This window comes from Giraffa tippelskirchi, chromosome 6, assembly GCF_054371585.1.
Source record: "Giraffa tippelskirchi isolate mGirTip1 chromosome 6, T2T-mGirTip1v1.2.pri, whole genome shotgun sequence".
NCBI lineage: Eukaryota > Metazoa > Chordata > Mammalia > Artiodactyla > Giraffidae > Giraffa > Giraffa tippelskirchi.
In genome coordinates this window covers 135,963,219-135,985,234 of record NC_137280.1, presented here as the reverse complement: position 1 = coordinate 135,985,234, position 22,016 = coordinate 135,963,219, and the positions used below count along the sequence as shown (strand labels likewise).

General features: G+C 40.3%; 1 protein-coding gene and 1 non-coding gene across 3 annotated transcripts in view; one reads left to right on the top strand and one right to left on the bottom strand.

The window, feature by feature from the left end:
• LOC145508724 (uncharacterized) overlaps positions 1-22,016 on the bottom strand; it is an 885,448-nt gene that overhangs the window by 588,739 nt on the left and 274,693 nt on the right. The gene's annotated exons all lie outside the window — the stretch shown is intronic.
• TRNAC-GCA (transfer RNA cysteine (anticodon GCA)) lies at positions 16,516-16,587 on the top strand. Its single transcript has one exon. It is a non-coding gene; the product is annotated as a tRNA-Cys (tRNA).

Below are 22,016 nucleotides of genomic sequence, written 5' to 3'. Positions count from 1 at the left end.
GAGACAGACACGGAAACCTGACTTTAGAAAGTATTTATTTTACCTAAGGGGGTTATAACTCATTCCTGCAATAGGGAGCCATTAGATGCTGAGGAGGGAAGGAGAGGTGTGATCAAAGCTGTGCTCTAGGGACTGGAGTCTGGCAACAGTGTAGAGTGAGAATGAAGGGTGGAGACAGACTAGAGGCAAGAAAGCAGTCAGGAGGCTACTGCACTCCCTCTCCTAGGGTGCTGTAACAAGGCACTGATTTAAGGCAGCACATAGCTCCCATAGTCGTAAGGAAAAAAGAAAAGAAAGAAAAAAGATGTGAGAGCATTTCAAGTTCTTTATTTGGATAAGAAACAGGACGTCAAGAACTGGGAAGAGTATGAGATCTTGTAAAACAATAATTGAGTCTGCCACAACTTCATAGATGCTGACGGAACCCAGGAGTCAGAGACAAAGGACTTTGTTCCTCAAAATACAGCAGACAGCATGAGCTTCAAGTCTGCCTCAGTTTCCCTTGCCCTTCACGTCTTGTGGGACCCAGGTGAATGCAGCCAACACAATGTGTTTGTGAGACAGCTGAGGAACCCCAAACCTAGGAAACCTCCAATTTCATAATGCGGTTAGCAGACATGCCCAATCCTTGCCCCCAAGTGAGATGTTATCTTCATTTTCCTGATCAAGAAAGAAATCTTTTCTCTGCCTTCAAGGGAGATGCTGTCTGTATTTTCTAAGGCTGTTTGCTAAACCAACATCCTTGAAAAGATAGTTCTGAACAAAGCTGTAGCTGTCTCTCACTCAAAAGATAGGCAGAAATACCAGAAACATGGAGAATATATGCTGACAGTCTTTCCTGATGGAAGTGAACGGTTCACATATCTGTGTTTGACTGGAGAACCTCCATAGGAAAATAACCAGGCAAGTAGACTTTAGCAGGGCCACAAAAGTGCCAGATAACAAGATGCTGTGTCTTCCATGGTTTACTGAAAATCATCAACAAACAAAATTAGTGCTATTGGCTTGTCAATGGTGTCGTCAGTCTGCAAGAACAGGCACTTTACCACTTTTTAATACTGCTCTCTTAAAGAACCATTTCTTCTGCTGATGAAGATTAAAAGAGGCTTTACAAGTTACTTGCCCCAGGGAACCATCCAGTGGACAGGCTCTCTACCTCAATGCTTCAGATTCAGCTTTATTGTTATTACTGTGCATATTTTTATCCTCCCATAAGGTTACAGTGCTGAAGAAGATAGTTTCACATTGCTATGTAAACATCATTTCTGCTTCCCAGGATGACAGAGAAGGGGGAAAATTCATAAGAGCATTAGCATTTTCACTTATTGAGCACCTTTTACCTGAAACACCCAATTAATGCTTTGGCTGAAATGTATTCATTTATAATTCCATGACACCCCTGAGAGGTAAGGTAAGCATTATTAAATTCGTCTAGCAGTTCCACAGTGGGGACTATGAACCAATGCTAGGTCAAACAGGAAGGGTTCAGGGTAACAGTAATAAAAGTTGGAGCACAAATATCGGGTTCCCCTCTCAGGTGTTACCCAGTCTTTCATTCTCCTAATGAGGAAAATTCCAACAACTAAAAACTACAAGACCGTATCCTCTACTATATCTATTTTATTCATATCTAAGTCTTAAAGATCCAATTTACTATTCTTATTTGTTTTTCACATTTCTCTCTGACTACCTTCATTTAAGTCAATCTGACCTACTCTTGAAACTGCACTAGTGGAGTCAACGCAGCTTGTCAGGGTTCACTCCCACTGCCCACCCTGTACTTCCACATCACATCCATCTCTGAAGACTAATGTTATCTCCTCGCTGGAGTCTTCCAGGATCCCTCCGCTAGCCTTTGATCTACACCTCTTTCATGATTTAGGCATAAAGACCCACAATGAAAAGTAGAAAGTGACATGTAGCAGCTCCTTCCAAGACTGAAACTTTTTTTAATTGGAATATAGTTGGTTTACAATATTGTGTTAGTTTCAGGTATACAGCAAAGTGAGTCAGTTATACATATAAATATATCCACTCTTTTTTAGATTCTTTCCCCATATAGGTCATTACAGAGTAGTGAGTGAAGTGCCCTGTGCTATACAGTAGCTCCTTATTATCTATTTTTTATAGTAGTGTGTATATGTCAATTCCAGTCTCCTAATTTAATCCTCCCTGATTTTATTTTCTGGTAACCTTAAGTTTGTTTCATATATCTATTACTCTATTTCTATTTTGTAAATTAGTTCATTTGTACCCTTTTTTAGATTACACATATATTTTTGAAGGCATAGTTCATTTTCATTTATGTCTATATGTCTTTTAGCACCTAGATCAGTGTCTAATTCTATATGCTGCTGCTGCTGCTGCTGCTAAGTCGCTTCAGTCATGTCCGACTCTGTGCAACCCCATAGATGGCAGCCCACCAGGCTCCCCCATCCCTGGGATTCTCCAGGCAAGAACACTGGAGTGGGTTGCCATTTCTTTCTCCAATGCATGAAAGTGAAAAGTAAAAGTGAAGTCGCTCAATTGTGTCCGACTCGTAGCGACCCCATGGACTGCAGCCTACCAGGCTCCTCCGTCCATGGGATTTTCCAGGCAAGGGTACTGGAGTGGGGTGCCATTGCCTTCTCCGCTAATTCTATATAGTTTCTCAATAAAAATTAATGGAATGGACGAACTAATTTACACTACAGTGGTGTATGTTGCCTTTTCCTCTATTGTGCCTTCTGGTGAATAGCAACATAATATCAGATGCTTCATTCTGCTAAGATACTTAGCCTGACTATTCTTTACTTCCAGAACACTAGAACAAGTGAGTCATATGTGTAGCTTTGGATAGTACCAAGGTATATTTTTACCTTGAGAACCCCATGAGCAGTATGAAAAGACAAAAAGATATGACACTGAAAGATGAACTCCCCAGGTTGCTAGATGCCCGATATGCTACTGGAGAAGAGTAGAGAAATAGCACCAGAAATAATGAAGAGGCTGAGCCAAAGCAGAAACAACACCCAGTTGTGGATATGTCTGGTGGTGAAAGTAAAGTCTAATGCTGTAAAGAACAATATTGCATAGGAACGTGGAATGTTAGGTCCATAAAACGAGGTAAATTGAAAGTGATCAAACAGGAGATGGCAAGAGTGAACATCGACATTTTAGGAATCAGTGAACTAAAGTGGACAGGAATGGGTGAGTTTAATTTAAATGACCATTTGTATCTACTATTGTGGGCAAGAATCCCTTAGAAGAAATGGAGTAGCCATCATAGTCAACAAAAGAGTCCAAGATGCAGTACTTGGATACAATCTCAAAAATGACAGAATGATCTCTGTTCAATTCCAAGGCAAACCATTCAATATGACAGTAATCCAAGTCTGTGCCCCAATGACTAATGCTGAAGAAGCTGAAGTTGAACGGTTCTATGAAGACCTATAAGACCTTCTAGAACTAATACCAAAAAAAGCTGTCCTTTTCATTATAGGGGACTGGAATGAAAAAGTAGGAAGTCAAGAAATACCCAGAGTAACAGGCAAGTTTGGCCTTAGAGTACAAAATGAAGCAGGGCAAAGGCTAATAGAGTTTTGCCAAGAGAACATACTGGTCATAGCAAACACCCTCTTCCAACTACACAAGAAATGGCTCTACACATGGACATCACCAGATGATTAATACCAAAATCAAATTGATTATATTCTTTGCAGTCGATGATGGAGAAGCTGTATATACAGTCAGGAAAAAGAAGACTGGCAGCTGACTATAGCTCATATCATGAGCTCCTTATTGCAAAATCTAGACTTAAATTGAAGAAAGTAGGTAGAACATTAGGCCATTCAGGTATGACCTAAATCAAGTCACTTATGACTATACAGTGGAAGTGACAAATAGATTCAAGGGATTAGATCTGATAGACAGAGTACCCAAAGAACTATGGATAGAGGTTCGTAACATTTACAGGAGGCAGTGATGAAAACTATCCCCAAGGGAAAGAAATGCAAAAAGGCAAAATGGTTGTCTGAGGAGGCCTTATAAATAGCTGAGAACAGAGAAGCAAAAGCCAGAAGGAAAGATATACCCATCTGAATGCAGAGTTCCAAAGAGTAACAAGGAGAGATAAGAAAGCCTTCTTAAGTGATCAATGCAAAAAAATAGAGGAAAACAATAGAATGGAAAAGACTAGAGATCTCTTCAAGAAAATCAGAGATACCAAGGGATCATTTCATGCAAAGATGAGCACAATAAAGGACAGTTATGGTATGGACCTTATAGAGGCAGATTTTAAGAAGAGGTGGAAAGAATACACAGAAGAGCTGTACAAAAAAAGGTCTTAATGACCCAGATAACCATGATGGTCTGATCACTCACCTAGAGCCAGACATCCTGGAGTGTGAAGTCATGTGAGCCTTAAGAAGCATCACTAGGAACAAAGCTAGTGGAGGTGATAGAATTCCAGCTGAGCTGTTTCAAATTCTAAAAGATGATGCTGTGAAAGTGCTGCACTCAATATACCAGCAAATTTGGAAAACAGCAGTGGCAACGGGACTGGAAAAGGTCAGTTTTCATTCCAATCCCAAAGAAGGGCAATGCCAAAGAATGTTCAAACTACCCACACAATTGCACTCATTTCACATGCGAGCCAAGTAATGCTCAAAATCCTTCAAGATAGGCTTCAACAGTATGTGAACTGAGAACTTCCAGATGTACAAGCAGGATTTAGAAAAGGCAGAAGAACCAGAGATCAAATTGGCAACATCCATTGGGTCACAGAAAAAGCTAGAGAATTCCAGAAAAACATCTACTTCTGCTTCATTGACTGTGCTAAAGCCTTTGACTGTGTGGATCACATAAAACTATGGAAATTCTTAAAGAGATGAGAATACTAGACCGCCTTACCTGCCTCCTGAGAAACCTGCATGCAGGTCAAGAAGCAACCATTAGAATCAGACATGGAACAATGGACTGGTTCAAAACTGGGAAAGGAGTACATTAATGCTGTATATTGTCACTCTGCTTATTTAACTTATATGCAGAGTACATCATGTGAAATGCCAGGCTGGATAAAGCACAAACTGGAATCAAGATTGCAGGGAGAAATATCAATAACCTCAGATATGCAGATGACACCACCCTTATGGCAGAAAGAGAAAAGGAACAAAAAGCCTCTTGATGAGAGTGAAAGAGGAGAGTGAAAAAGCTGGCTTAAAACTCAACATTCAAAAAACTAAGATCATGCCATCTGGTCCCATGACTTCGTGGCAAATAGGTGAGGAAAAAAATGGAAACAGTGACACACTTTATTTTCCTGGGCTCGAAAATCACTGTGGATGGTGACTGCAACCATGAAATTAAAAGATGTTTGCTCCTTGGAAAAATAGCTATGACAAACCTAGACAGCATATTTAAAAGCAGAGACATCACTTCACTGACAAAGGTCCATATAGTCATAGCTATGGTTTTCCCAGTAGTCATGTATGGATGTGAGAGTTGGACCATAAAGAAGGTTGCATGCCAAAGAATTGATGCTTTCAAACTGTGGTGCTGGAGAAGACTCTTGAGAATCTCTTGGACAGCAAGGAGATCAAACCAGTCAATCCTAAAGGAAATCAACCCTGAATATTCATTGGAAGAACTGATGCTAAAGCTGCAGCTCCAATACTTTGACCACCTAATGAGAAGATCCTTCTCATTGTAAAAGATCCTGATGCTGGGAAAGATTGAAGGCAGAATTAGAAGTGGACAATGGAGAATGAAACAGTTGGATGGCATCATCGACTCAATGGACATGAGTTTGAACAAACTCTGGGAGATAGTGAAGGACAGGGAAGCCTGGAGTGCTGCACTCCATGGGGTTGCAAAGAGCCAGACTTGACTTCGGACTGAATATCAAAAACAAAGTCAGACAAAGATACTACAAGAAAACTACAGGCTTACAAGTATACATATTAATAGAAAAGGGAACCGTTGTACACTATTGGTTGCAATTTAAATTTGTACAACACCTATAGCAAATAGTTTGGAAGTTCCTCAGAAAATTGAAAACAGAACTGCCATATGATACAGCAATTCTACCTCTGTGTATATGTTTGAAGGAGATAAAATCAGTATCTCAAAGAGATATCTGCATCCTCATGTTCATTGCAGCATTAGTCACAACAGCCCTAGGACATGGAAACAACCTAAGTGTCTATCAACAGAAAAATAAAGAAAATGAAATATATGCAAAGTATAGAATATTATTCAGCCTTTAAAAGGAAAATAATTCTGCAATATATGACAATATGGATTAGTTAAATAAACCGGACAGAGTAAGATTAATACTGTATAATTCCATTTATATTAAGTATCTAAAATCGTTAAATGTATGGAATCAAAGAATGAAATTGTGGGAATTCTCTGTCAGTTCAGTGGTTAGGACTCCACGCTTTCACTGCTGAGGGCACAGATTTAATCTCTGGTCAGGGAACTGGAATCCTGCAAGCTATGCGGTGCAGCCAAAAAAGAAAAAGGAATGGTGGTTGTCAGGGTCTGGGGAGAGGGAGAAATGAGGAGTTAATAGTCAACTACCTTAAAGTTTCAGTCAAGCAAGAAGAATAAACTCTAGAGATCTGCCATACAAAACGGTACCTGGTGCTGAAGCTGAAGCTGCAAAACTCTGGTCACCTGATGCAAAGAGCTGACTCATTGGAAAACACCCTGATGCTGAGAAAGATTGAGGGCAGGAGGAGAAGGGGGCAACAGAGGATGAGATGGTTGGATGGCATCATCAACTCAATGGGCATGAGTTTGAACAAATTCCGGGAGATAGTGAGGACAAAGAAGCCTGGCATGCAGCAGTCCATGGGGCCACAAAGAGTCAGACACAACTGAGAGACTGAAAAACAACTCAATAATAACATATTGTACATTTTAAAGTTCGTTAAGAGGGTAAATCTTATGTTATACATATAGATAGATGATAGATAGATGGAATGAACAAGTATCCCAGGGAAAGGCCAGAATGGTTAAGTGTATGAAGTGGTTTGGATAAATGCTGTGTGGGAAGATGATGACATCACACAAAGGGCAAAGGCCAGTTGTAGAGAATCTTGCCTACTAGGTAAGGAGTTCACAATACATCTGACAGATTATAGTCATTGTGGGTTGAAGGAAGACTTTGAAATTATTTAAGCAGGAAGAGGGATAACCATATTTGAATATAGATATACAGTTCTGTGGTTATTAGCAGTGGGAGGAAGGAAAGAAAGTTACTTTGAAACAAGGAAACCCTTAGGAAGCTTCTATCTGATTGATATCTGAGCATGATGGGCCTGAATTACATTCAGAATAAGATAATAAATCACAAGCTCTCAAGGAAGCAAGTACCAAGGAATTTAGTGAAAAACTGCACTGGCGGGATATATGGAATCAACAATCTAAATGACTTCTGGATACAGCTTGGGTATCTGGGTAAATGACGATACCATTCAGGGGAAAAGAAAGTGTGGGGAAAAGATGATGAGTCTGTTCTGAATGCTGCATCTGAGAGAGTTGTGAGATATCTAAGGGGAGCTGTCTAGCAGACAAACAGAAACAAGGGTGTGGCCATTACCACAAGAGGTGTGGTTTTGAGTTTTCTTTTCAGAGCCATGAAATTATAATTGATAGTTTCTCCCAAAGGCTTACAAAAGGTCACGCAGGGAGAGTGTTTCAGATTATAAGAAGAAAGGGATCAGAGTGGGGAGAGAAGAAAAAAGAAATTTATGAAGAGAGCCGACGATGCCACTTTCTCAGACATGGAGAAAATTAAACTCCGATGTCCTACAGCATCCACTGTATGTAATGATTTAACTTCTCTCCTGTATACCTAGGATGGTACTAATTATGTTTGTGGCCTTGGGAGAATTAAGTAAATAGTTCCTAAGGCCATATTCTGTATTCTGTGTCTCGGCTAAGGATCCCTATTTAAGAAAGACTTCTGGGGAGATAGGAGAAAAACCAGGAAACAGCAGTGCTACAGAAACCAAGGGAGATGGTCAATGGCAAATGCCACCAAGAGGTTGAGAAGGAAAAAGGCAGAAGTATCCATAGGACCTGGAAAGATGTTATTAGCAGTTAAGAGGGGCAATTTAAATGTGTGTGGAGAGGGAGGAGAGAGCATGATATTGGTAGAGGAGTAATTGGGTTCTCATGAACGAGCTGTGATAAAAATGTTGAAAACCAGTGTCTGCTTTTGAAGAAAATTGGCCATTAAGGGGAGGAAACAAATCAAACTGTAGCTCATGGGGGATATAGGATTGATGATATTTATATACTAAAGGAAAATCACAAGTATTATGGAGGTAGCAATTGAGGATAAGACCACAAAGTGGATAACAGGAAGAATAAAGTTTATACGAGAGTAATGAAGGTTGGTACTGAAAGGCAGGCAAAGGTATCAACCTTGCCCAGGAGAAAGAATTTCTCTTCTCTGAGATAAGGAGGAAGGAAGAAAGTTATATGGAATGAGATAAGCTTGTAGATATCAAGAAAGGCAATATGATTTGGAACATGTGGAAGGATAACTAAGCTGCATGGAGGATTCACCTGAGACTGGAAAACTCTAGAAACAGTTACTACATTATATTCTACATTGTCAACATTTGCTTGCATGGAGTTCATGCAATCATTAATACTCTCTCAGCCTATCCTTCTGGGATCAAAGACATGCGTTTGCAGAAGAGCTGGCCAAGTTTAAGGCAAGTCTGCTTGGCTATGAAAGAAGTTCCAAATTGACTTTTAATGAAGCCTAAACTTTCTAACTTAGCCTCATCAGCATAGTTCTCTATCTTCCTTACCTAATAAGCCTAGGATAAATGGTTCCTCTTCAGTTAGTATTCTCAAATGCACACTATTTGGGAATATTAGCCCTTCACCAGTCAGCCACACAAACCCTAAGGTATTGATGTATTATTTACATTGCTATCAAATGCAATAGGACCTTGAGTTCAGAAGATTCAGTAGCTATTCAACTACATGCTTATCTCTCTCATTATAACTTGACTCTCAAGCAGTCTTAAGATGCAGCTGATGTTCTAGGTCAAGGACTAAAACAGAGTGGGAAATATTTCTCCTACCTCTGGTATTGGTCTGAAAATGTCTTTCCTTGAATTCATAGTATTTAGCACACTGAGCCTTAAGTGGAGAAACTTGGTATTCAGTCAACCAATATGTTGATTGAATCAACTCATTATCCATCTACCACATGCCACGTGCCACACTAGGAACTCGGCATGCACCCACATATCAAACGGACATGGACTCTCCTACTGTGAACTTTTCGGTCTAATGTGAAGAAAGTCCATCTTACTGATGATTGGTCATCAGTGAGGGGCCATTAAGACAAAGAGAGGGTATCCACTGGGATGTTGACATGAATAAGAAAAATTATACTTGAACTGGGACTGTGAGCTAAAATTGATGGCCTAAAATTCCCTTACTACATTTTTGTCAGTATAAGTCATGATTATTAGATGACCTGATGGCCACGAAGGATTTCTTCTTCCTTCCCATCTTTGTATCAAGCTGAAGGAAGAAGTCTAAGCCATGGGTATGAATGATATACCCTTATATACTTATCATGAGAATAGTATATAAGAAACTAAGAAACCTAGACTCCCACTAATTTAGAGATCAGTTTTATTCCTTTTTGGTGCTTGAATCTTCCATAATATTCTCACCAGGTAGCCATCCAGCCTCTGATTAAAGGCTGGTTAAGAAGTAGTAGTAGGATCACCTACTTTAGGATCACCTACCTGATCTTAAAAATCACTGCTTTACGTTTGAATGAAATTCTATCTTTCTGTGGCTTCTGTCCCAATCAATTCCTAATCTTAAAGGACAAAGAAACTTCAGCTGTACATGACAAGCTAACAGGAGTAGGTGATGTCATTTACAAAAATCACCAGCACCGTTCTTAATCCTGGGTTTACTTAACACATTTCCAGAAGAAGTGAAGACTGCATTCCCACTGCCACCAGTGGAGGAGGAAGGAACATGCCATGTGTATATGTGCTGAAAATCAGTCACCTACAAAGGGAAGTCTGGAAATCAGACACAGTCCAAGAGAAAAGAATGAGCAGTTCCTATCAGCCTGACAGGAAGACATACTGGATTTGTCTTGAGCCCAGCTCTCAATCTCTTCTCTCTCTTCCTCCCTATATTGAGTTCCTCATTCAGTCAGCCATTACACACTGATTGTCTGCCTCCTCCATACCAAGTACTATGGTAAGTGCTCAGGACAAGGTCCTTCACCTCTTTCTTCTGACCTGTGCAGACAGACAGATCTCAAGATTCAGGTTTGAAGAGGAAGAAGTAAAAGTTCCCTTTAGACCTTGGACTCCCGCTGTGTACTCTCACTCCATTTGCGCATGTTCTGCACTGAGGTAAAATGATGCCTGTTTTCTACTTACCACAGTCCGTTGTCACCATAATTCCCTTGGGAGCAACGAGGAATGAAGGATATGGTTAGAACACAATGTAGACATCCCTGCATCCCCTAAGCAAATTCCAAGTGAAAATGTTCCAAATCTGTGTTCTTTCTTAACCAAATGCCTTATTACTGGAAGTCAGAGTAATGCCAAGCCTTTATTATTAGAAGATAGAATAATTCAGAGTCCACTGCAATATCTCACACTCCGGTTTTTCCTCAGCCCAGCTTCTTACAGGTTTATATCTAGAGGGCAAACAAACACAGAATTCTCACTAAAAGCTCCATGAGCCACTGGGAGACAAAGCAACGTAAGAGGTGCATTTTTTCCCACTTTGCCTGCAAATCCCACACAGAGACAGCTCCTTAGATCCTTGATACATTCACTACACTGGTGGACGAATCTAACAGAGCAGAATTGACTAACAGAAGTAAGAATTGATTCCTACAGTGGCCCTGGGGTCTGACAGGGCACAGTGGGAGCAGAGACACCACAGGGCTCCCTTGGAGGCCACAGGGGCCTGAGGAAACATCAGGGCTTGGCAGGAGGTGGCTCACCTGTGGGCATGGAGGAAACTGGTGAAGGAACTAGCCCCGACCAGTGAATACAGCAGAGCATCAGCTATGAACATCACGCCCTGTCCACAAGGGGGAGATGGCAGATGCCAGGTAGTGGCTGACCAGATATATTTGCTAGCACATAAGGAACTCTCCCTGGGGGCCCTCTGAAATAGCTTGAAGGGCCTTGCTGGGAGCTAGAGACACTGCATTAGCAGGTGCAGATGAAAAGCATCACAATATGGGCTGTTACCAAGAGCGCTTCATTCCGAAGAGAGGGTGAAGGGGTTTAGGGAAACCAAGATGATAGATTCAACAGAATCATAGAATACAAGGGGGCAGGGACAGGAACACAGAGATCACCGAGCATGAAATATTTACTGTTTAGATGGGCAAACTGAAACCCAGAAACACGCAAGGACAGAAGCAAGATCACACAGCTGAGGATGTAGCAGGACAAGGACTAGGCTCTCATCTAGCACATGGCCCTTCCCTGTTCCTGTGCAGGTCCTTGTCTCTGATGAGACTAACCTGGACTGTTCCTGGTGGTAAGAATGCTGGGCCTGGTATCTGCAGATGCAGACTATACATGTGTGGATTGATGACTTAGTGAAGCTGACTGTCGATCTCTGCATCTGCATATTTAGCATATCTTGGGAGAAAAAGGGAGGGGGGGAGAACAAAGGTCAGGGAGACGCTGAGCTGGGCCAGGCTTGCTGAAACTGGAGCCTTCTTCATGCCCCATCAGGGCCCGCTCCCGGTCTTCCACCTGTGAGGGTTCTAGCAGTAAAGGAGGAGATGGGTCACAGGGTTTCATGTGCAATATGTGTAGTATGTGTTGTACTTTTTTTGGTTTCCAAAGTTCATTTAAGATATGTATGCTTCTAGAATATTGGAAATAAAAGCAAAAATAAACAAATGGGACCTAATTAAAATTAAAAGCTTTTGCACAACAAAGGAAACTATAAGCAAGGTGAAAAGACAGCCTTCAGAATGGGAGAAAATAATAGCATATGAAGCAACGGACAAACAATTAATCTCAAAAATATACAAGCAACTCCTGCAGTTCAATTCCAGAAAAATAAACGACCCAATCAAAAAGTGGGCCAAAGAACTAAACAGACACTTCTCCAAAGAAGACATACAGATAGCTAACAAACACATGAAAAGATGCTCAACATCATTCATTATCAGAGAAATGAAAATCAAAACCACAATGAGGTACCATTTCACACCAGTCAGAATGGCTGCTATCCAAAAGACTACAAGCAATAAATGCTGGAGAGGATGTGGAGAAAAGGGAACCCTCTTACACTGTTGGTGGGAATGCAAACTAGTACAGCCACTATGGAGAACAGTGTGGAGATTCCTCAAAAAACTGGAAACAGAACTGCCATATGACCCAGCAATCCCACTGCTGGGCATACACACTGAGGAAACCAGACTTGAAAGAGACACGTGTACTCCAATGTTCATCACAGCACTGTTTATAATAGCCAGGACATGGAAGCAACCTAGATGCCCATCAGCAGATGAATGGATAAGGAAGCTGTGGTACATATACACAATGGAATATTACTCAGCCATTAAAAAGAATACATTCGAATCAGTTCTAATGAGGTGGATAAAACTGGAGCCTATTATACAGAGTGAAGTAAGCCAGAAAGAAAAACACCAATACAGTATACTAACACATATATATGGTATTTAGTTAATTGGTAAAGATAACCCTGTATTCGAGACATCAAAAGAGACACAGATAAATAGAACAGTATTATGGACTCTATGGGAGAGGGCGAGGGCAGGATGATATGGGAGAATGGCGTTGAAGCATGTAAATTAACATATGTGAAACGAATCGCGAGTCCAGGTTCGATGCATGATACAGGGTGCTCGGGGCTGGTGCACTGGGATGACCCAGAGGGATGGGATGGGGAGGGAGGTGGGAGGGGGCTTCTGGAAGGGGAACACATGTACACCCGTGGTGGATTCATGTCAATGCATGGCAAAAGAAATACAATATTGTAAAGTTAAAATATAGATAAATAAACTAATTTAAACTTAAAAAAAAAAAAAGATATGTATGCTTCTGATGGCTCCGACAGTAAAGAATCTGCCTGCGATATAAGATACCTGGATTCGATCCTTGAGTTGGGAAGATCCCTTGGAGAAGGGAATGTCTACCCATTCCGGTATTCTTGCCTGGAAAATCCCATGGACAGAGGAGCCTGGCGGGCTACAGTCCATGGGGTTGCAAAGAGCTGGACAGGACTGAGTGACAAAGAACAAGCACATGTTTCTGATAGACCAAGGAAGAAGGGAGGGAGAGTCTAGGCAAATGGACAAGCTCTGTAGTGAGAATGTCTGGGAGGCTGTAGGAAAAAGGCAGGCGATAGGGGGCTTCCCTGGGGGTCTAGTGGGTAAGACTTCGCTTTCCAATGCAGTGGGTGCAAGTTTGACCCCTAGTCTGGGAGCTAAGGTCCCACATGCCCCTACAGACCAAAGCACCAGGACATAAAACAAAAGAGGCAATGTTGTAACAAATTAAATAAAGACTTACAAAAAAAGGCAAGTGATAATGCTTTCCGCAAACAGCCACTAGCAAGCCTGAGCTGCCGCAATCCCAGTGCCTGCCACAACCAGCTTGACATAACTTGCCCACGCAGCCAGCCTCCTGCATCCCTCAGCACCAAGCCACTGCAGAAACTTCTCGCCAGAGACTGTTGCCTCGTCCCAAGCCAGAGCCTGACTACCTTCCTCCTCCTCACCATCAAGGGTAGGAAGCATCTGCTGAGACAAGAGGAAATGAGTTGAACTGCACTAGTCTATCACCTCTACAGGGTTTCCAGGACAACACCCTAGATATAGTGACATCTGAATTCCCTATCTTTCATCTCCCGGAGCTATGTCCTTCCCCTTACTCCCAGGACACCCTCCATTATATACCCTCGCCAGGTCAGGAGCTTTGCTTCTCCAGGTCTGCTCCCCAGTAGGCCTGTACCCCCTCACTCTCCTCCATAGCAGCCAAGAACCATTCACAATATCAGGTTTCATTTGACACCTACAATAGGGCAGGCATGGCCTTGCTGAGGGCCTTGAATTATACTGCCTTCTTTAACTCTCACAATAAATTCATGGCATAGATACTGTTGTTAAGATGCTTGCTTTGCAAAAAAATAATAATAATAGTAAGGCTTATTGTCACACAGAAAGAGTGTGATTCAAAAATAAAGCCATTGGGTAGAGCCCATGCATTTAAGCACCTTGTTATTATATACTTAGCCTGCGTGTTCAGTCATATCCGACTCTTTGTGACTCCATGGACTGTAGCCCACCAGGCTCCTCTGTCCATGGGATTCTCCAGGCAAGAATACTGGAGCGAGTAGCCATTTCCTCTTCCAGGTTTACATTTTAACCAGGACCACCAAATTTGAGTTAGCAGCGATATACTGCCCTAAAGCGTTTTTCTAGCCTCTTCAATTCATCTGCTTGAATTATCTCAGCCCCTTGATTTAATTAAGGTGCTGGACCAGGACCCATTTCTTTCCGCAAAAACAATTATCCCACCTTTGTGGTAACCATACTAGTCTGTGCAACACTTGGCACTTCTCTTATATATTCTCCCACTCGGTCCTCAAGCTGACTCTGTGCTGGAGACAAGGCAAGGATTAGTCTAATCTCATAGATGAGCAAAGGAGGGCTCAGCAAGGTGAAGGTGAACAGGTTCATAGAGCTCATGAGCTACATACACATCCAAGAACAGAAGGTTCCGTACCAGAGCGTCTCTCCATCACATCCAGGTTACATCCAAGGACCTTGCCTAGGAATAAAACAAGCCAGTCACTCCACAAATGGATTTCAACCAAGGAACTGCTTGACAACAGCTAACAAAGGCCTTTCTATTTTTTTTTTTGTTTTTTCTCTCTCAAGTCCCGGCAAATCAATGAGGACACCAGTGGAGTGAAGTGTTGCTGTCCCATTTGCCCCAGCCTCCACGCAGGGAGGTGGAGCAGACAGAGACAGGAGGGCTGCTCTCCTCACAGAGAGCCATTTACAAGTTGTCCTTAGAGGGAGGGAAGAACCACAATGCCTCTGTTTAAAAGGAGATGTAAACAGCTGTCTAGCCTTTTGAAAACACTCCCTGTTGGGAACAGAGATGGCAGAGAGGAAATGCAACAAAAGGAAAGAACATTTAAATGAACAGGAGGCAGCTGTTCCAGGACAGGACACCAGGATGTCAGTTAAAAGAGTTTCAGATCCCTCAGTGGCTTCCTTATGCCTAAAAAATAAAGTCCAGGTGTGATGGCTGGTTTCAAGACTCTCCCTTTCTCCATCATAAGCTCCCTTTCCAGTTTTCTTTCTCACTACTCACCTGCATGTTCTCTAGCCTCCAATCAAAATGAACTATTCCCCATGCATACTCTAAGCCAAGGGGTTCATATTCAGATGCCTAAAAGATCCAGCCAGAAGTGGTGGAATAAAGTCAGCTGGGAAAAAATAATATACCAGGCATAGTTTTAATGACTACTGACCTTTAGAAAAACAGTAGAGTGATGAGGCCTGATGCGAAGAACTGACTCCTTACAAAAGACTCTGATACTGGGGAAAACTGAAGCTAGGAGGAGAAGGGGATGACAGAGGATGAGATGGGTGGATGACATCATTGACTCGATGGACATTAGTTTGAACAATCTCCAGGAGTTGGCAATGGACAGGGAAGCCTGGCATGCTGCAGTCCATGGGGTCGCAAAGAGTCAGACATGACTGAGCGACTGAACTGAACTGATGAGGCCTGAGGCAAACTGGAACGTTTCTGCCCTAACAGGTGCAGAAATTTCCTAGCTCCAGTCAATCAAGGCCCAGCTGATACCTAACTCCACACCTCAAGAAATAAAAAACAAAGAAAGAAGTAAGCCAAAAGTTAGCAGAAGGAAGGAAATAACATAGATCAAGAGGGTAAATAAATGAAAGGCAGACTAAGAAGACAATAGGAAAGGTCAACGAATCTAAGAGCTGACTTTTTAAAAAATTAAAAAATAGACAAATCTTAATGGCTTCCCAGAAAGATGATTCAAATAAAACTAGAAAAAAGGAGATATTATAACGATAGATAAAAATACAAAATCATAAGAGACTACCATACAATTATATGCCAACAAATTGGACAACAAAGAAAAAATAGATTAATTCCCATAAATATACAATCTACCAAGACTGAACCATGAAGAAATACAAAATTTGAATAGACAAATTACAGTAAGAAGATCGAATCACTAATCAAAAACTCCACCCCCCCGCCAAAAAAAAACCCACAGCCTAGGGCCAGATGGATTCAATAGTAAATTTAATCAAATGTTTAAAAAATAATTACCAATCCTTCTCCAACTCTGCTGAAAAAATAGAAGAGGAGGCAATACTTCCAAACGCAATTTTCAAGGCCAGTATTACCATGATACCAAAACCAAACAAGGACACTATAAGAAAAGAAAATTATAGGCCAATATCCCCAATGAGCTTCCCTGGTGGCTCAGATGGTAAAGCGTCTGCCTGCAAAGCGGGAGACCCGGGTTCGATCCCTGGGTTGGGAAGATCCCCTGGAGAAGGAAATGGCAACCCACTCCAGTATTCTTGCCTGGAGAATCCCATGGACAGAGGACCCTGGTAGCCTACAGTCCATGGGGTCGCAAAGAGTCAGACACGACTGAGCGACTTCACTTTCATCCCCAATGAGGGCTTCCCTGGTGGTTCAGTGGGAAAGAATTTGCTTGCCAATGCAGAAGACAGTTCAATCCCTGGTATGGGGAGATTCTGTGGAAAAGGAAATAGCAACCCATTCCAAAATTCTTCCCTGGAGAACCCCATGGACAGGGGAGCCTGGAGGTCGCAAAGTGCTGGACATAACTTAGTGACTGAATAACAATACCCAATGAACATATATGCAAAAATCCTCAACAAAATATTAGCAGACTGAATCCAATAGTACATTAAAAGGAGTACACAACATGATCAACAGAGATTTATTCTAGTGACACAGGATGATTCAACATTCACAAATCAGTAAATGTGATCTACCACCTCAACAAAAAAAGACAATAATAAATACAGAAAAATCATTTGACAACACTCAACATCCTTTCATAATAAAAACTCTAAACAAATCGGTTATAGAGTGAATGTATCTCAACACAATAAATGCCATATATGACAAGTCCACAGCTATTAATAATATCACACTCACAGTGAAAAGCGGAAAGATTTTCTTCTTACCAAAGAAGAGTGGAACCAGATGCCCACTCTTACCACTTTTATTCAACAGATTACTGGAAATGGTAGCCAGAGCAAATAGGCAAGGAAAAGAAATAAAAAGCATCCAAATTGGAATGGAAAAAATAAAATTGTCTCTATTTGCAATTAACATGATAGAAGATACTAAAAATTCCACCAAAAAAAGTTATAGCTAATAAACAATTTCAGTAGAGTTGCAAGATACAAAATCAATATATAAAAATCAGTTGAATTTCTACATACTAACAACAAATCATCAAAAAGAGAAGATCAGAAAAAAAACCTACTTACAATAGCATCAAAAAGAATAAAATTTATAGGAATAAATTTAACAAAGGCGGTTAGAGATCTGTACACTGAAAACTGTAAGACACTGATGAAAGAAAGTGAAGAAGACATAAATAAACGAAAAGATATTTCATGCTCATTGATTAGAACTGATATCGTTTAAATGTGCATACTACTGAGAGCAATCTACAGATTCAGGATTACATCTACAGTGTGATCCCTATCAAAATCCCAATGATACTTTTCACAGGAAGAGAAAAAGACAATCCTAAAATATGTATGCAACTACAAAAGACCCTGTGTAATCAAAAAATCTTGAGAAAGGACAAAGTTGGAGGCATCAAAATTCTTGATTTCAAACTGTACTAAAAGCTGTAGTCATCAAAACAGTCACAAACTGGAATTAAGATTGCTAGGAGAAATATCAACAACCTCAGATATGTAGATGATATCACTCTAATGGCAGAAAGCAAAGAGGAACTGGAGAGCCTCTTGATGACGGTGAAAGAGGAGAGTTAAAAAGTTGACTTAAAACTCAACATTCAAAAAACTAAGATCATGGCATCCAGTCCCACCACTTCATGGCAAATAGAAAGGAAAAAAATAGAAGCAGTGACAGATTTGCTTTTCTTGCATTCCAAAATCACTGCGGATAGTGACTGCAGCCATGAAGTGAGAAGACATTTGCTTCTTGGACGGAAAGCTATGACAAACCTAGACAGCACATTAAAAAGCAAAGACATCACTTTGCTGACAAAGGACTGTATAGTCAAAGCTATGGTTTTTCCAGTAGTCAGGTACAGACGTGAGAGTTGGACCCTAAAAACGGCTGAGTGCCGAAGAATTGATGCTTTTGAGTTGTGGTACTGGAGAAGACTCTCAAGAGTCCCTGGGATTGCAAGGAGATCAAACCAGTCAATCCTAAAGGAAACCAACCCTGAATATTCATTGGAAGGACTGATGCTAAAGCTGAAGCTCCAATACTTTGACCACCTGATGCAAAGAGCCAACTCATTGGAAAAGACCCTAATACTGGGAAAAACTGAAGGCAAAAGAGGAAGAGGGCAGCAGGGTATGAAATGGTTAGATAGCATCATGGACTCAATGGACATGAACTTGAGCAAACTCTGGGAGAGAGTGGAGGACAAGGAAGCCTGGTGTGCTGCAGTCCATGGGGTCGCAAAGAGTCAGTGACTACCACTGACTAGTTCAGCCACTACTTAGTGACAAAACAACAACAACAATCAAAACAGCATAGTATTGGCATAAAAACAGGCACAGAGATTAATGGAACAAAATAGTCACCCCAGAAATAAGCCCATATGGTCAATTAGTTTATGACAAAGGAGCTAAGAATATACAATAGGGAAAGGACAGTCTCCTTAATAATTGGTTTTGGGAAAATTAGATAACTGCATACAAAAAAAAAAAAAGACCCTTATCTTACACCATACACAAAAATCACTTCAAAATGGATTAAAGACTTGAATGTAAGACTTAAATGAAACCATGAAACTCCTAGAAGAAAATAGAGAGGGTAAGTGCCCTGACACAGTTAATGGTAATATTTTTTGCATATGACTCCAAATCAAAGTCAACAAAAGGAAATGTAAACAAATGGGACTACAACAAACTACATCCAAAATATATAAAGAACTCATACAACTCAAAAGCAAAAAAAAGAAAACCTGATTTTAAAATGAGCAGAGGAACTGAATAGACATTTTTACAAAGAAGACATACAGACAGCCAAACAGCCAACAGGTACATAGAAAGGTGCTCACTGTCACTAACCATCAGGAAAGTATAAATCAAAACCACAATGATATATCACCTTACACCTCTTAGAATGGCTATTATCAAAAAAACAAAAGATAAGCAAGTGTTTGAGAGGAAGTAAAGAAAAGGGAACCCTTGCACACTGTTGGTGGGAATGTAAATTTGTATAGCCATTATGGAAAATAGTATGGAAGTTCCTCAAAAAATTAAAAATAGAGCTACCATATGATCCAGTAATCCTAGTTCTGGGTATAATTCAAAGGAAATGAAAACAGGATCTTGAAGAGATATATTTATTCCCACATTCAATGCAGCATTATTCACAATAGCCAAGATATGGAAACAACCTACATGTCCATCAATAGACGAATGGATGAAGAAGATATGGTATAAATGTATGTATGTATATACAAACACACAAACACATACAATGGAATACTCTTAAGCGCTGAGAAAAGAGGACATCCTGCCAATTTTTGAAAACATAAATGGGCCTTGAGGGCATTATACTAAACTTAACAAGTCAGGGAAAAACAAATATTGTGTGATTTCATTTATATGTAGAATCTAAAAAAGCCAAACTTATAGAAACAGAGACTATAATGGTGGTTACCAAGGTTGGGAGGAGGCAAAAGGGAGAGACTGGTCAAAGAGTACAAACTAGCAGTTATAACACAAATAAGTTCTGGGGACCAAATATAGCAACATAATGATTATAGTTAATAACACTCTATTATATACTTTAAAACTGCCTAAAGACTCAGCCTTAAATATGCTCACTGGAAAAAAGAAATGGCAATTATGTGCCATAATACAGGTATCAACTAATGCTATGGTGGTAATCATTTGCAAAATGATCACTATTTGCAAATATATCAAATCAACACATTGCACCTCAAACATACATCTTGTGATATGTCAACTATATTTCAATCAATCTGGAAAAAACAATCATGGTCCAGGTTGAAGCCTGGCTCAGGCTTGCCAGAACTTCTAAGTGAAGAGAACTCAGCAATGCATATATCTATATGAAATATCCTGATGGTCAAATGTAAGTAAAAATAATTTTTCAAACATGCTATAGACAAACAACATATTTCTGTGGGTCAAAGCTAGACTGACAGTGGCTAGTTTTAAGCCTTTATTTTAACTTCTTTACTCCTTTACTACTTCACACCTGCTATATTAAATAGTCTCTCCTTCTCCACTGCCTACTAAATGCCTACCCAATCATAATCTGAGAAAGTAGTACAACATCAAGAAAAATGTCTCATTTTTTTTAAATGGCATTTAAAAAAAATGTTAGAGAAGAACCCTCCTACACTGTTGGTAGGAATGTAAGTTGTTGTAGCCACTATAGAAAACAGTATGGATGTTCCTCAGAAAACTAAAAATATGCATACCATATGATTCCACTCCTGTGCCTATCTGGACAAAACTACAATTCAAAAAAAAAAAAAAAAAGATACACACATCCATATGTTCATAGCAGCACTATTCACAATAGCCAAGACATGGAAACAATCTTAGGGCTTATCAACAGATAAATGGAGAAAGAAGATGTGGTACAATGGAATACTACCCAACCAGAAAAAAGAATGAAATAATGCCATTGGCGGCAGCAACATGGATGCAACTAGAGACTATCATACTAAGTGAAGTAAGTCAGAAAGAGACAAATACTACATTATGCCACTTACATGTGGAATCTAAAATATGGCACAAATGAATCTGTCAACAAAACAGAAACAGACTCACAGACATAGAGATCAGACTTGTGGTTAACACGGTGGGGTGGGGGGGAGCAGGAGGGAGGGACTACGAGTTTGAGGTTAGTAGATACAAACCATTTCATGTAGGATGGATGGACAACAAAGTCCTACTTATACAGCACAGGGAACTATATTCAAGACCCATAGATAAACCATACTGGAAAAGAATGTAAAATACATATACACATAAAACTGAGTCACTTTGCTGTACAGAAGAAATTAACATAACATTGTAAATCAACTATACTTTAATAAATAGATAAATGTCAAAAGTATGTTAGGAGAAAGTGGTATAAAACTTGCAAAACCAGGTCTAGTGAGTATGATAGGTCTAACACTCTCAGGCTAATATCACGAGAGATAAACTAGTCACTGGGGAGAAGGTGAGATGGCAGCCCGTATACAAACAGGCAGCAGGGCTCAGTGTCAGGAGCTCTGTCACTTGAAAGTGTGGTACCCTAAGCAAATTACTTCACTCTCTGAGATCTGTTTCCCGTAACTGAAAAACGAGGACTAATGGTGTCTACCTGCCTACCTCCAAAGTTACTGCAAGAATCAAATCAAATGGAAAGTATATTAACATGCTTTCAGACTCGAAGATGATACAAAAATGTAAGAAATTATTACTAATGTTATATTTTGACATTAATAAAAATTTAACGAATAATAACTTACAAACACAGTGCCTTTTAAAGTGCAAGCCTGCTAACCATTTCCAGAACTTAGAAAATATAATAGTTTTTTTAAAGGGTATGCCCCTTGGGGCCAGAAAAGCTACTGCCAAGAAATCAGCCTGAGGAAATAAATAATGTGTGATTGCATTATTTAGCTGCAGCTATGTTTTTTGTAGTATTGTTTGTACAGGCAACAAACAAACCAAAAAACAAACAGGA